General features: G+C 41.2%; 1 protein-coding gene across 1 annotated transcript in view; it reads right to left on the reverse strand.

The window, feature by feature from the left end:
• Window positions 1–15,610, reverse strand: part of LOC102019530 (olfactory receptor 2A12-like) — a gene marked incomplete in the record, with an annotated part of 130,458 nt that overhangs the window by 1,013 nt on the left and 113,835 nt on the right. Inside the window, 1 exon segment of the mRNA XM_005410629.2 lies at window positions 1,365–1,504.

The raw sequence follows: 15,610 nt of genomic DNA on the forward strand, positions 1-15,610 counted from the left end.
GACAGGATTGATAGAAGCTGAATCACACACAACAGCATGCACAACGATTTGGTCAAATCTTGATTGAGCTAGATGAGAAGGGAAAGGATGCTAGGGTAGCCAGGTCACTGGGCAAGAAGCCAAAAGATCTTTATTTCACCTGTAATAGAACATAGAATGCCCGGTGGTCCACAGGACCTTCTCTGGGAACAGTAATAATCCATAGAAGATAGGCCATGTCTGGGTGTCCTTTCTTTTTAATGTTTTGGGCAGGTTCTCCCTATGCAGTTCAGGCTGGCCTGGAATTCGTGGTGATCCTCCTACCTCAGCCTCCTGAGTGGTGGCATTACAGATGTGCCCCACCAACTCCAGGTTAGGTGACCATCTTTTGCATCAGTGAATTCAGCCACTTTCTTTTTTGTTGTTGTTGTTTTTTTTTCTGGTACCGGGAATTGAACTGACGACCTCACGCTTGCCAGGCAGGTGCTTTGCCGCTGAGCTATACTTTTAAAATTGAATCAGCCACTTTCTGTCCACTTCCTCATTCTACCAGGTATCCAAAGTTGTCCAAATTTGTAGTCAGCAGATGCCTCTGCCTAGAATTCAAACTATGAAAGGAAAACCCATGTCATTAGGCTATGGGTACTTGGGAAACTATCACCCACACCTGGTGTGGTGGCATAGCTGTCACAAGAGAGCTGAAGATCCAGAGGAGGAGACAGTCAGAGGCCTTACAAAAAGGATGAATGACAATGGAAAGAACTTACTTGGGGTTGTACCCAAATACTTACGAAGTACATTAATTTAGAAATTATGATAATTCAGAAATTGATTAGCTAGGCTGTACTGGATATCTCTGAAAGAATTTAAAAATTAGGCAAATTAACTCTAAACACACTACTGGGATGTCTACCAAAGTAAAATACATGCTTTTAGCACATGAGAAAGGACTTTAGGTATTAATAATTGAAGTCATCTTATTATGATCTTGGTATGACAACAATTTATTTATCTAATAAAAATTATGGCCTGGGGGCTGGGGATTTAGCTCAGTGGCAGAAGCGCCTGCCTGGCAAGCGCAAGGTCGTGAGTTCGGTTCCCGGTACCGGAGAAAAACCAAAAAAAAACAAACAAACAAACAAAAAAAAAACCAAAATTATGGCCTGAAATGAGAATGAAAAATAAAGAGAGACAGACAGACAGGTTGGAAAGCAGTGGGGAAAGACTCTGTAGCCCTGAGCACCTGAACCAGGGGCTGGCGGTCCTGGCTTGCCGTGCCAAGACCCTGAGGCCTGTCTGAGCTTGTTTCTTGTACTGAGATTAGTAGAGGACTTTCTGTTGAATTCTTACAGCCACCTGCCAACAAGTTTTTATTTCAGCCTTACCTGAGTATCTCACGGTTGTCACTTACTCAGATGTGACCTTGGGCAAGAGCCTTCACTTCTGTGGACCTCAGCCTCTCCATCTGTTAAAGCAGAGGTGCAACATCGATGACCCGGGGTTATGGCAGGGTAATTATGGGATCCTGCATGTCCAGATAATTTGCAAAATATAAATCACAAGGCATATAAAAGGGGTTAGTAAAAATGCAATGAATCTCAAAATTGGAACAACATGGGGACACTCCTGGCTTTGTCTTTACTGTTTTGTGATCTTGGGAAACTCCATCTCTCTCTGTCTCTGAGCTTCAGAGCCCATTTTGATACTTTGGACTTGATGATCCTAGAGGTCCCTTGTAGCTCTGATATTTTTTTGGTATTAGGCAAACATGCTGGAGACCTATGACCATATCAGTGTTCATCAAGGAAAGGAGAGGAGAGGAGTGTGGTAGCATTCCTGAATTTCTGAGTTTGCAAAGGACAAGGCTAGAAACTTTATCATGAGGGCTGATTGGCCAGAGCTGATGATGGAAGTCTGGAAAGTGTATGAACGGGCAAAGGAAAATGGTGTGAGATGTGTATTTTGAGTTTTAACAAATATCAACAAGGAGCAAAATGTCCCAAGGACATTCGTCCCAAGTGAGGGATGTTTGTGATGATAATTAGGAGCCTGGCCCTGCTCAGAGCCATGGGCATTGAGAGGGAAATTTTCCATAGACAGAGGACTAGGCAGTAGTTCAAAAGCAGTCTTAGACAGTCAGGGATAAAAATCAAGTAGCAGCCTATCACCCTGCCCAGCTACACTCCGTGCTTAGGACCTTTGCAAAGAACTCCTGTCGGCCTCTTGGCTCACCTAAAAGCCCACGCAGTTTCATCTATCACACCCTGTTCCACAACTCCTTGAGGAACTCAAGGCCCATCCTTGACCGGTTCTAATCAGCTTTCTAGATGGCACAAGTGAACTTTCTGTGCTGTGATGCTAACGTAATCCTAGTGTGGGCAGCTGGGTTCTTTCCTCTTGGAGCCTCAGACCTTCCAAACCAGCTGGTTTCCCCATCATCTCCGTGTATGCTCACACCCTTTGCCCTAGCTGCTCCTCTACTGGGTCACCTCCTCCAACCTTGGTGCTTCCTCAGACCCCACTGACCTGTAAGGCTTAACTAAAGGTTTCCTCCTCCTCACCTGACCAGTCCAGCCTTGTTTATGTGTGCTTGTCTTCCAGCCAAAGTGTAGGAAGTGGCTGCCCCTCTTTTGGATTTCTCCACAGTACTTAGCATGTGAAGGCTCTCGTTTGGGGCCTGACAGAACTGTGTTGGTACTTGGAGAAAGATACAGAAGAATGTATCCAACCAGCCTCTAGTAAAGCCTACTTAGTCCTATTCTAGTACTAGTTTCCTCTGCTGTATGACCAAATTTTGCTTTGTCTTTCAGCAAATAAATAAGTGGCAGGATCAGGAGTGAAACCCGGGTTTCTTACTGCTAAGCCTGTGAGGCCTTTAAGCACTGTGTTATATTGACTTTTGCAAAGGCCATGTACAGGAGCAATTACATGAAGCACTCACAGTAGGAAAGCTCTGTATTTATTTCTACTCTGCTTCTTCTGCCTGCCAGTGTTTCCTTGCTGTTTCTCAGCTTCTATGCTTCTGGAAGAGAAAGGGTGCCCTCTCAGGGCTTCCACTGCAAAGCCTCTAGCCGCAGACTGGGAGTTCAGGGTTAGAAGAGATCTACACAGGTGGAGGAAGAGCCATAAGGGAGAGCAGGAGAATGGCTTCTGCCCAGAAAGGGCAGGTTCTTGTACCTCCCACTCCAATTAGGGACACTTTGTCAGTTCTTGGATTCCCAGCGCAGAAAATGCCCCTAGCCTCTCCCTTACACCTACAAATGATCAGCTTATTACCTTGCCCAAGTAATGTCTTCACCTCTATGGTATCAGCCGTCTATTTTCTCTTGGTGCAGTGCACCAGGAAGATGCCCATCCTCCTGGGCACAGTGGCTCTAGAGAGGAGATGTGTACCATGTTAAGGGCGTTGGACCCAGAGAGGCCCTCAAGGGAAGGCAGACTCCAGCAGGCAGACTCAGGAGTTCACTTTATATCAGGATGGAGTTAGAGAATGGATTTCCAGTACCGAAAAAGCCTTGGGGACTCCTTGGCCAGGTTGGGAAATACAAAACAGAGTCCCTGGAAATACAAAACTCCTGACCCTGATGCTCTCCAGCTGCTGCTCCACAGGCTTGGGATTGCTTTAGAAATTGCCCCACCGGGAGACAGTAAGAGGGCTGAACAAAAGCCCACAGCATCTACCCGCTCCTCCACAAGAACCAAAATAGATGAACAACATAGCCTGGGTGTCTAATGCTCTTAAGGCTTTTTAGATGTGGCCTTTGGAGCGGAGGAGCTGGGCATTCTTTGAAAGTTTCCATTTGGGGTTCTAAAATTTCTTTCCATTCGGTCTTAGAGAAGGGAGAGATCCTCTGGCTGAGCTGCCACATCTCTGTTCAACAAGTGATGACGCTAATTAGACACGCTTTGCTTCTTTCTGATGTACGTGTTAGAGCCACTTACATCTTCAGACATCTTATCCAAGGCCACAGACCTAATACAGTGAAATAATGTGTGAATATAGATAAGGGACTAATGCTACATAGGTAGTAATAATGCTACCAGTTCTCTTTTCCTCAGGTACCTATCCAAGACCACATATTATTTTGTGGTGTAAATACTGCCAAAACTTAGTGCCTACTATTCAGTGGAAACTCTGTATCATGTGACACAGAGAATACAAAGGTAGACAGACTGGGATTGGATACAGATTCTACAACTTCCTATCCAAATGATCTTGTGCAAATCACTTCCCCTCCTGGGAAACTCACTTTTCATCACACTTAGAACAGAAAATAATGCTGTTTGTGTTAGGAAGGTGCATGTACGGTCTCAGCACAGCTTAGCACGTAGAAGGGCCCAGCCAATGATAGGTCCTATCGTGACAACAAGAAGTGAGCAGCTCTCATGAGTCCATCCCCTGGTTTGTCTCCAGTGTAATCCCAGCACTCTGGCATGCGGAGGCAGGAAGGTTTCACAGATGAACACAGTCTGAGCGATTTAGTAAGATACTGTTTCAAAACAAACCGAAACAAGAATGAGAACTCACATTTATGGCACCCTTATTATGGGCTGTGTCCTGCACTCAGAGCTTTACATCAGTTAACCCATAACTCCTGACCCTGATGCTCTCCAGCTGCTGCTCCACAGGCTTGGGATTGCTTTAGAAATTGCCCCACTGGGAGACAGTAAGAGGGCTGAACAAAAGCCCACAGCATCTACCCGCTCCTCCACAAGAACCAAAATAGTCAGTGTATAACCGTATCCTGAGGAGAGTGACTGCAGGAGAAGACTGGAATTCAACAGGAGAAGAATAGAAACTTTATAAAACCCATAGACCTGAGACAGCAGCATATAAGGAAAAAGCAAATAGCTCAGCACTTGTAGCCCCGGCTCCACAGAGGTGAGGGAATCTCCTCTCCACAGGGGTGAAAGTGAGGAAGAGGTCCCAGGACACTCTGTCAATGCAGGTTCTAGTGATCCTAGATGTTGGAAAGTTTAGTAAGCTTCACAGGTTTGCAGCCTACACAAAAAAAAACCCTGAACTCTGCACAGTAGCATGGCTTTGGAGAATGAATTCATCTTGAGAACCCCTAGAGTGCTGTAGACAGGAGGCATCATGACAAGGGATCTATTATCTGAATTTAGACTGCTCTGCGGGTCAGAAAGCCCTGCACATTCCCATCCTTGGGACCCACAGACGTCCCGCTGCACTGGGTTAGTGGGTGGCTGCCTCACCATATGCATTTGACTCAGCAGAGTGAGTGACACAAACCCGCAGAGCTGCCTGCACAGTAGGCAGTGGGTGTTGTGACATAGAGGGAATGGAGGCTGTTGTCCTCAATACCACGGTGAGGGATCCAGAAGCATGACCTGACTCCAGGATCAGGGACTAAAATGTGTTGGCCCTTGTTCTTCTCCACCCTTCTCCCAGGGCCATGCATGGATGCCTGTGGTTAACAGAGAGAAAAAAATAAACTTGTATGGTTCCTTTGGCACCCCAGCCACAAAAGGCTTGCTTGTTATGCTGTCTGGTTGATTTCTCTATTGCCTAGGTCTCTCCCTCTGTTCTTAATGGAGAAAGAATTCATACAAGACCCAGCAGTTCCCTATGGATACAATAGCCAGGTGGGGGGCATTGTATTTCTCAACTCTCCAGAATTGCTGGAGAGTACATAGCCTCAGACAGTACATGGCCTCAGTACATAACCTCAGACACAAATGAATTCCAGCTCCCCTGAGGAACAACAGACTTTAAAAGTCTGGATGGGACCAAAGCAAGTAGAAGCCATCCCCACAGAGTCATTGGGCCGTGATGTGTCTGGAGCCCTGGAAAAGATATGTGGATCTGGGTGGTACTGTAGCAGCAAACAAAAACACCAAAACATCACCCAGGATTTGGAGGCAGATTTATTTAACATCGACAGTCCTGACAGGGAGTCAATCCCAAAGTATCAGGCTCTGATCTCTGGTACTCTAAGACTTATATAGGGTTTGCAAGTAAGAAGTACAGAAGCAGAGTATTTGGCAGTTATTGATTGCTTACATCTTAGCTCATTATTACTGATTGTCCTAAAAGAAAACTACATCATATATGTTGCACACTAAGACATGTTCAAACTACGGACAAGCTCGGAGTTACAGAAAGCATACAGGTTCAGAGTGGGGGCAAGCTCAGAGTTGTGGGAAGCAAATGCCTGAGATAATATAGGGGTTTGGGGTATGGTCAATTAGATAAAGAAAATATGTACTTGGCATTCATGGAAGCCAGGAAGACAAATCTGAGCAGGGGAGTGGCTAGTTGCACAGTAGCTCTAAAAAGTTACCTCTCTGTTTTCCTCTCCAGTATAGAACATGAAGTTACAGAGATTTCACATTCTCTGTGAGCTTCCACCTGGCCCTACCACTACCCTTGTGTGGAGTGGCCCTACCCGCTGGACATCCTGTTTTACACTGGAGAAAGCTCATTTGACAGGGCACAAATATTATGCTATAAGCTGTCCCCAAGCTAACAATGCGACTTCTTCACAGAATGACAGTTTACTTTCTTCTCAGTCCAGGAAGAAAAGTGAAGACTTTGGGAGGGTGGCTGAGCCTTGCCAGTCACGGCTCACGTAACATGTAATGAAAACACTTACCCAGCTCAGCCAGACTGCGATGCAATCTGTGTTTCTAAAAGATGTCAAGGTTTATCTAAGGCTTTAGAGACAATAAAGATGAGACACTACTTTCTCTGTGATCAGCCTTCCTGAGTTACAGAAGAATAATTTACACTAATAAGCATTTAGAGGGGTAACATTCATAGGAACAAAGGAAGGTGTTGGACGTCCACGGTTGGAGGGAGGGGGGACTTGGAGAGAGGTTATGAAAAGTCCTGGAGATTGTTTCACACAGTGTGAATGTACTTAATACCACTGAACTGCATACCTAACATGGCTAAGAGAACGTTTTACATGATGCCTATCATGCCAGAATTTTAAAAAATCTATAAAGGCACCTATTCGATCAGAAAAGGGCATTCAGTCTCTACTGTAGCATTGGTCAGAATGTTCTTCTCAGATATGAAACCTCCAGTTCTTTGTGATATAGATATTCAGGGCTTGGTTCTGGACATCTGCTTACAAGTGAGAGAGGTTTCTGACTCCTTCTCAAATCTGTATTAGGAAATGATTGGACGAAGTAAGGTCCAGCCACCAGCCCTTTATCTTCTATATCTGCTAGATGGTGAGCCCTTTCCTCTTGGTGTCCAGTGGTGACGTTAGTATTTCAGCCAGGTCCAAAGAAACTGTGATAGGTGAGTCAGGCACTAAAAGGGCCGGGGCATGAGGTAGGACCCTGATCAGTGTGAGAAGTGTGGAGTGCATGGGAATGGGAACCGGTGGCTGAACCAGGTGAAAGCAGGGAGGGCAACACTGTCCTACAGGGAAGCTGTTGCCTGGACACGATGGTCACAACTGTCTGAAGACAGTGAGGGATATTGTTGCCTGGGGACAATGAGGGACAAGGTTGCCTGGAGATAGCCGAGGACCAGAAATGTCCCATTTATGTACCAGTGATGCTGTAAGAAAGGAGGAAATGTGAAATCAAATTATTTTTTTCTGCTTAAGGAATATATAGTTCTAAGATATTTCTAGCTTTCTTAAAAATAAAATATGGGTTCAGGACTGGAATGGAGCAAGGGAAGGCAGGTAAGGCCCATCACTTAACATGGCCCGCTATGCAGGGACCATTACAATAGCTCCCAGTCAGCATTTTAGCATTTCTCATATATAGACAATCAGGGTTCATCAGACTTTAGAGAAAGTCACCCTCTGTGATTTGGATATGGTTTGTCCTCCATGCATTCAAGTCCTGGAGACTTCGTCCCTTTGTAGTGGTATTAAGAGATGGTGTGGTGAATTAACTGATGGTCAACTTGTGATACGCTGCTGAAATGAATTAGCATGGTACTGCGTGTGGAGGGCCCACCCGAAGATTGTTGCCAACAGCATAAAAAGAGATCTGGCGGGAAGATGGTATGCTGTTGATTCTCTTGGAGAAGCTTGTCACTCTGGCTTTCCTAAAATGAAAGCCATTTCTCATTATTGGAAGAGCTTGGGACCTCGCTGTTGCTGAGAATGGCTGTGGTTCTTCTGGGGGGCACACTGGCCCTTATTTTGAGCATCACTTCCTGGCTCCAATGCAGATCCCTCAGGCTCCTGGCACAGATCCTTCATCCTGCTGGTTCAGACTTTCTACCTTCCACCACTGGGCCTCCCCAGTGCAGATCTGTGATGCAGACTTGCATGAGACATTGTCATGGGCTCTAGGTTTCCAGTTGGACTCATGGAGGACATTGCCATGGGATCCAGGCCTTCAGCTGGATTCTTTGGGTCTCTAGTGTGTGGACAGATTTCCTGCACTGTTTTGCATTTGACTCTTTGTGTGAATATTATAAAATAATCCTATAAATTATGTACCTTGTATTATATCTTTTCCCTTGTAAACCCTGACTGCAACAGGTGGTGATCTCTTTAAGAGGTGGAACCTACTTCAGAATCATTAGGACGTCAGGGCATTGCCCTCAGAAAGAATTCACGCTAGTTGAAACTAGGGAGGTAGTTCTCATAAAAGTAAACTGTTAAAATGAAGTAGTAACTTTTGTCCCTATAAATGAAATTTTATAGGCACCTGTTGCTGTAACATCCTGCTATGTCTAGTCAGGGCCACCAAGATACAAAACTGTCACAGTTTGACAAATATGGCTTTGTTCTCCTCTGTCTGCTTGCAAATTCCATGTCAAAGACCAACCTCCTTGACCAAATGTATAAAAGCTGAAACCTGTCCTTTGTCCTTTGCTCAGCCATTTTGGATTTATCAGCTGAGCCAGTGTACACCTAAAAATAAAATCCTCCTGCTTCAACCCATTGGTCTCTCCTGTCTCTTAAATCCCACGATAATCATAGAGAAAACTTTGGCCCATGCATCTCTCCAGCTTCCCGCCTTGTCACTCTTACTTGGCTGTTCGTAGTGTGGGTTTGTAGACTGGCCTATCTTGTGAAAGGCTCAAAATCCTTTCAAGATGGATGCCACTTTGATGCTCACCCTAAGCCATCACCAACATCTGTGCTGGATGAGCACAGTGGCAATCCCTCTGGGATGCAGGGACCCAGAGACCAAGACACTTGTGTAAGAGAGGGCTTCTTTGGTTCCCCTGTGGAACTGTGAGCTGAGATAAACATGGGGGAACTTTGGCAGGGCTAGAAATCAGGCTCTCCAACCCAGACACACAGGCATGGGCTTTGTCTCCCTGGGGCACCAGGCGAGTGTGAACCAGAGAGAGACTCAAAGGGAAGAGGGAAACAGAAGTGGAGCACTTGAGGTGGCCAGAGACTGGCTGAGTGGTCCTCCTGACTCAGGCTTTTTTCTACCCTAGCGCATGGTGGGTCAGGGAGAATAAGCCTGTGAGAAATCTGCAGAATTTGGCAGCTGGGTTGCCTGAGCAATGGGGTGGAGGGAGAACTTCTTCTGTGCTAGCAGAGGCTTTCCCTTTCCAGACCCCTGAATGCCACTAAACTGTTGGGTGTGAGCAGGGGAATTGTACAATAACTGGGAGCCAGGTGAGCAAGTGACAAGAGAAGGAAGGAGTTCAGTCTGGTGAGGAGATTCTGACAGGAGCAGGGCCTGGGAAGCTCAGACCGAGAATCACGGGAAAGAGCGGCAAAGAGCTCACTGTGGAAGCCGCGGCCTGGAGCCTGAGGCTGAGACCTACCACAGAGAATGGCTCCAACTCCACTCCGCCACCCCTGAGAACACAGGAGGCTCCTGAGCATGGTGGTCTGAAGACAGAAGCTTCGAGAAACTTCTCAGGGATATTCATCCTAACCATCAGAGCAGGATGGTAGTCTACTTTTCTGTTTGTTTGGATTTTTTAAGTTTTCTTTTCTTTTGTTCGCTTCCATTATTTTTGATTGTCTATTGGTATTTTGTTCTATGTAATAAGGTTTGTTCTTCTTGTACATATGTATATGAGTATATTGCTATATATTAGGCTTTCCTGCTTTAGCTCCATTACATTCTGTGTTGTTTGGTCATGGATTCCCATATCAAAGGTCACTTTTTTTTTTTTGTACCAGGAATTGAACTCATGACCTCACGCTGGCCAGGCAGGCACTATGCCACTGAGCTATATCCTTGGCCCTAAAGGTCACTTCTTAAGGATAGTTAACTTTGTATCTGCATGTGTTCAACAATTACATACAATTCTCTTATCTCTTCTATAGTCTCTGCTCTGTCCTCTGTTTTTTGTCTCACATCCCTTTACATATTTCCTAACCCTTTCCTCTCATTTTATCTTTTTTCCTTTGATCTCCTTCTATATTATCCCTTTCAGTCTCTATATGCTATTAATATTAACCTTGATATCATTAACATTTACATTCTGTAGCCTATTATATTTTACTAGTTTGTTTGCATTTTCCTGAGGTAGTGAAAGAGTAAATATCTTTTAAAACAAGTTCTCAATTCCCTGATAATAAATGGTTAGTTTCTCAAGTACTGTTACTAATAATTACTCTTCCCTTTCAAAGAAGTGTTGGATGCCAAAACAAACATCCAGAACAGACTGGGTAAAAACATTCACATGGAGATATGCCCGACATCCAGGGCACACACAGACACCCACATACAAGATCTAAGACAACAGCAGAAGAGATATCATTCTCAGATACCTATTGAGAATATAAGACTGTATTCAGATACCTATTGAGAATATAGGTTGCTGCAGACCTCAACACAGAAACACAACTAACATGAGAAAACAAGGCAACAAGATGACTGTAAAAATATATGACATCTCCATAGCTGGTCTCACAGATACTGAAGTAGATGAAATTCCAGACAAACATTTTAAAAACTGTTAATTTAAGATGCTCAGTAATATCAGAGAAGATATAAATAAGTAGCTGAATGAATCCATAACTAAATTAATCATCGAGTTTAAAGAAGATACAAATACTCAGATGAATGAAGTAAAAAGACAATGCAGAATATGAGTGATCTCTTCAGTAAAGACATAGAGGTTGTAAAATAAAACAAAGTATAAATCCTAGAAATAAAACCATCAATAAATCAAATTTTAGAACTCAACTGAAAGTCTCACAGTAGCAAGAGGTGTCAGAAGAGAGCGCATCAGGACTTGAAGACAAGCTGGACTAAAAGATTTGTCAGTAACAATGAAAAACCAACAAGCGTCAAAGAAGATTATCCAAGAGATTCCAGACGAATTTGTATAAAAGAACAAACTTAAGAATCACTGGACTGAAGAGGAAGTAGAAGTGGAATCTAAAGGCATATTTTTTTTCTCACTGTATTTTGGCATAACATTTCACAAACCTGCAGAATGGATACCCAAGTAAAGGAAACATGTAGGACCTCAAATAGAATCACCAGAAAAGAACCTCTCCAGGACATTCAAAATCAAAATACCAGAAATTCAGAACAAACAGAGGGCATTAAGAGCTGATAGAGAAAAATACCAAATCATTTACAAAGGCAAACCTATCATAGTAATAGCAGATTTGTCAAGACAAGTTATGGCAAGTAGGGCTTAGAATTAAGTTTATCAAGACACGAAACAATATAACTGCCAACTCAGATTACTATGGTCTGCAAGGCTGTTCTTCAAAATTAAAGGAAAAATAAAAACTTTCCATGATAAGGATAAACTAAAGAAACCGTGATCATTGATCCAGCATTGTAGAAAATACTGAACAGAATTCTAAACAGTGACAATCAGAGAAAGAATAAATCTCACAGAAATAAATCAAACTGTGAAAAAAATGGCAATCCATTCAATAATAACACATAATGCAGACTTTTAACTTTTAACTTTCTAATTAAAAGATAAAGACCGACGTATTCGACAAAAAATGCAAGATTCAATTATGTACATGTTTTCGGTAACAGACACAAGTTGTCCACAAAGATGTAGTCAGACAGAACCTGAAAGCAAGCAGAGGCAGCTCTCCTGATATCTGACAACAGAGTTTAAATCAGAACTGTCAGGGAGAGGAAAAGAGGTCACTACATATTGATAAGGGAACAATTCACTAAACAACAACAACAAAAAAACAATTATGCATACATGCACAGAATTGCAGTGCACCAAATTTTATAAAAGGAATACTACTTGACATTAAAGGACAGATAGAAACCAATACAATCACAGTGGAGCACTTTAGTACCACACTCTTAAAAATAGACAGGTATCCAGCAATAAAAAAGAAAAAAAAATCAACAAAGAACCAGCAGAGTTAAACTCCACTGTAGATGAAAGGAATCTAACAGATACCTACACAGTGTTTCTTACAATAATAATAGAATACATATTTTTTTCTTTCCGTGGAACTTCCTCCAAAACAGTCTATATTTTTTGCCGTAAAGCAAGTCTCACTACAGACAAAGGAACTAAAATAATCTCGTGCATCATATCAGATCACAATGTAATGAAACTAGAACTCAATGGCAAAAGAAGTCACAGAAAATACACACATTGCAATTAAATAATACAGTCTTATATTCTCAATAGGTATCTGAAGAAATCAAGGGAGAAATTTAAATCAAGGGTAAAATTTTAATCCTTTAAAGATCTAAATATTAAAAATAATCTGCTGGAAGATAGAACATATAAAACTCTTGAGGACATAGATGTAGGTAAAGACTTTATGAACAAAACCCAGCTCTCACAGGAAATATCACAAAGAATCAGCAACTTGGATCATATCACATTAAAAAGCTTTTGCACAGCAAAATAAACCACCAACACAGCAAAGAGCCAACCCATAGAATGGGCAAAAATGTTTTATCAGCTACTCCTCAGACAAAGGATGACTATCAAGAACATATAAAGAACTAAAAAAAAAAAAATCAGACCTCCCAAGTTTAAAGACCCAATCCAAAAATGGGCACCTACAATGAATAGACACTTCTCAGATGAAGAAGTACAAATAGCAATTAAATATATGAAAAGAGAAATGAAAATTCAAACAATGCTAAGATTCCATCTCACTCCAGAAAGAATGGCTATAATAAAAAAATCAACCAATAACAAATGCTGGCAATGCTGTGGGGAAAAAGGAACCTTTCTCCGCTACTGGGAGTGTAGACTGGTGTAACCACTGTGGAAATCAGTGTGGAGATTTCTCAAAAAACTAAAACTAGAAGTTCCATTTGACCCAGCTATTCCCCTACTTGGCATCTTCCCCAAAGAATTAAAAGTATCATGCCACAGTAATATACGCACAGCCATATTTAAAGCAGCACAGTTTGTAATAGACAAATCTTGGAAACAGACCATATAACCACCAACTGATGAAAGAATAAAGAAAATGTAGTTTTTATATACCATGGAGTACTACTCTGCCACAAAGGATAACTTGAGACATTTTTAGGTAAACAGATGCATCTCAAAACCACAATTTGAAGTGAAGTAAATTGGACATATGTTTAAATATTGCATCGTTTCTCTTGTGTGAGAAACCCAAAGGGTGAATAAAGACCACAATGGAGGACAGATATTGTAAAGTAGGAAGAAAATGTCTAAATGGGAAGGGGAAAAAGAGAGTGGGGAAGGGAAAGAGAAAAAAAAGGAATAGGGGTAAGAAGAATGGAAGGAAAACAAAAGAAACAAATTTTGTAAACAGAGAAAGGAAGAAGGATTGAAGGGAATGGAGGGGAATTGGGGAAAAAAGAATTAAGAAATTTAAACATTCCTAGAATTTAATGATAATGGTAACACAATATATCAGAATTCATGAGACACAAGGTTAGCAGTTCTAAGAGGGAAGCTAGTAGCTAAGAACCCTACATGAGAAAAACAGCAATCTCATATAAATAACTTAATGATGCATCTCAGTGTTGTACAAAACAAGAACAAACCAAAATCAAAAACAGTAGAAGGAGAGAACTAATAAACATTAGAGCAGGAATGAAGTTGAGGCTACAGAAATGCAAAGAAAGAATGAATCAAACACTTGTTTCTTCGAAAAGATATACAAGATTAATAAGCTCCAGCCTAATCTATCAAAAGAAAGAGGAAGTCCAAATTAACAATGTTAGAGAAGGAAAACAAAAAAGCAAAATCATAGCAGACAACATTGAAATGCAGAGGAGAATCAGAAATTATTTTTTTAAAACTTGTACTCCACTATGTTGCAGAATATTAAAGACTTGGCTAAATTCCTAGACAGATATGACTTACCAAAATCAAATGAAGGCTATATTAAAATGTTTGAACCGATCAATAAGAAGCAATGAGATTGATAAAGATATTAAAACTCTACCAACTAAGAAAAGCACAGGACTCAACGTATTCACTACTGAATTTGACCAGAATCTTAGAGAAGAATTAACACTAATGCTCCTGAAATTTTCTAGATAATAGAAAAGAAAGGCATGCTCCCAATGTCATTTTATTAAGCCAGCAGTACCCTCATAGCATAAGTATATAAGAACTCAATTGGAAAGGAAAAACTATACTAAATATTACTGATGAGCACATATATAAAAATCCCCACAAGATTATCATAGGTAGAATTCAATATTACAAATTACAGAACATAAAGGAAAAATTGAAATAGATATTAGAAGATGGAAAGTCCTTCCTTGTTGATGGGTTACAAGAATAAATATTGTGCAAATGGCCAGAGATGTAAGAATTGTTTACCGTATATAAATCAATAAATGTGATACAACATGTAAATGGAATAAAGAGTAAAAACCACATGATCATCTCAATAGAAGCAGAAAGAGCCTCAAAAATTCGAGATCCTTTCATGATAAAAATTGATGAAAATATATATAGAACAATCTTACCTCAAATTGATAAAAGCTATATATGACAAATTCACTTCCAACATCAACTGAATAGAAAATCATAAACAATTGCATCTAAAATGGAGAACAGACAAAGGTGCTCACTTTCACTACTTCTGTTCAATGCTTGAAATATTAGCCAGAGTAATCCAGCAAGAGAAAGAAAAAAAAAGGGATAAGAATAGGAAAAGAAATCAGATTATTCCTATTTGAAGACCAAAAAAAAAAAAAAAAAAAGCTCCATCGGAAAAACTTTAGATCTGATAAATTAAGCAAAGTGGTAGAATACAAAATCAACACAGAAAAATCGATAGCTTTCTTGTACATTAAATATTGAATCAATCAAGAAAGAAATCAGGGAATTGCTTCATTCATGATAGTGTAAAAATTTAAATAACTAGCAATCCATCCAACCAAGGAATGAAAGATCTGTACAATGGAAACTACAGAACATAAAGAAAAGATTGAAATAAATATTAGAAATGGAACATCCTCCCTTGTTTATGGGTCACAAGAACAAATATTGTGAAAATAGCCATATTACCAAAAGTGATCTACAGATTCAATGCAATTTCTATTTAACTACCAACGTCATACTTCACAGAACTAGAAAAACAATAGTTCTACAGTTCATATGGAATTGGAGAGACCCAGAATAGCCAAAACCATCTGTGCAAAAAAAGCAATGCTGGGGACATCACAGTACTAGATTTCAAACCATACCATAAAGGCATGGTAATAAAAACAATGTGGTGTGGGCACAAAAGCAGAAGTACAGTAGAACAGGAGACACAGAAAC

Source organism: Chinchilla lanigera, unplaced genomic scaffold, assembly GCF_000276665.1.
Source record: "Chinchilla lanigera isolate Chin_1 unplaced genomic scaffold, ChiLan1.0 scaffold00136, whole genome shotgun sequence".
Taxonomy (NCBI): Eukaryota; Metazoa; Chordata; class Mammalia; order Rodentia; family Chinchillidae; genus Chinchilla; species Chinchilla lanigera.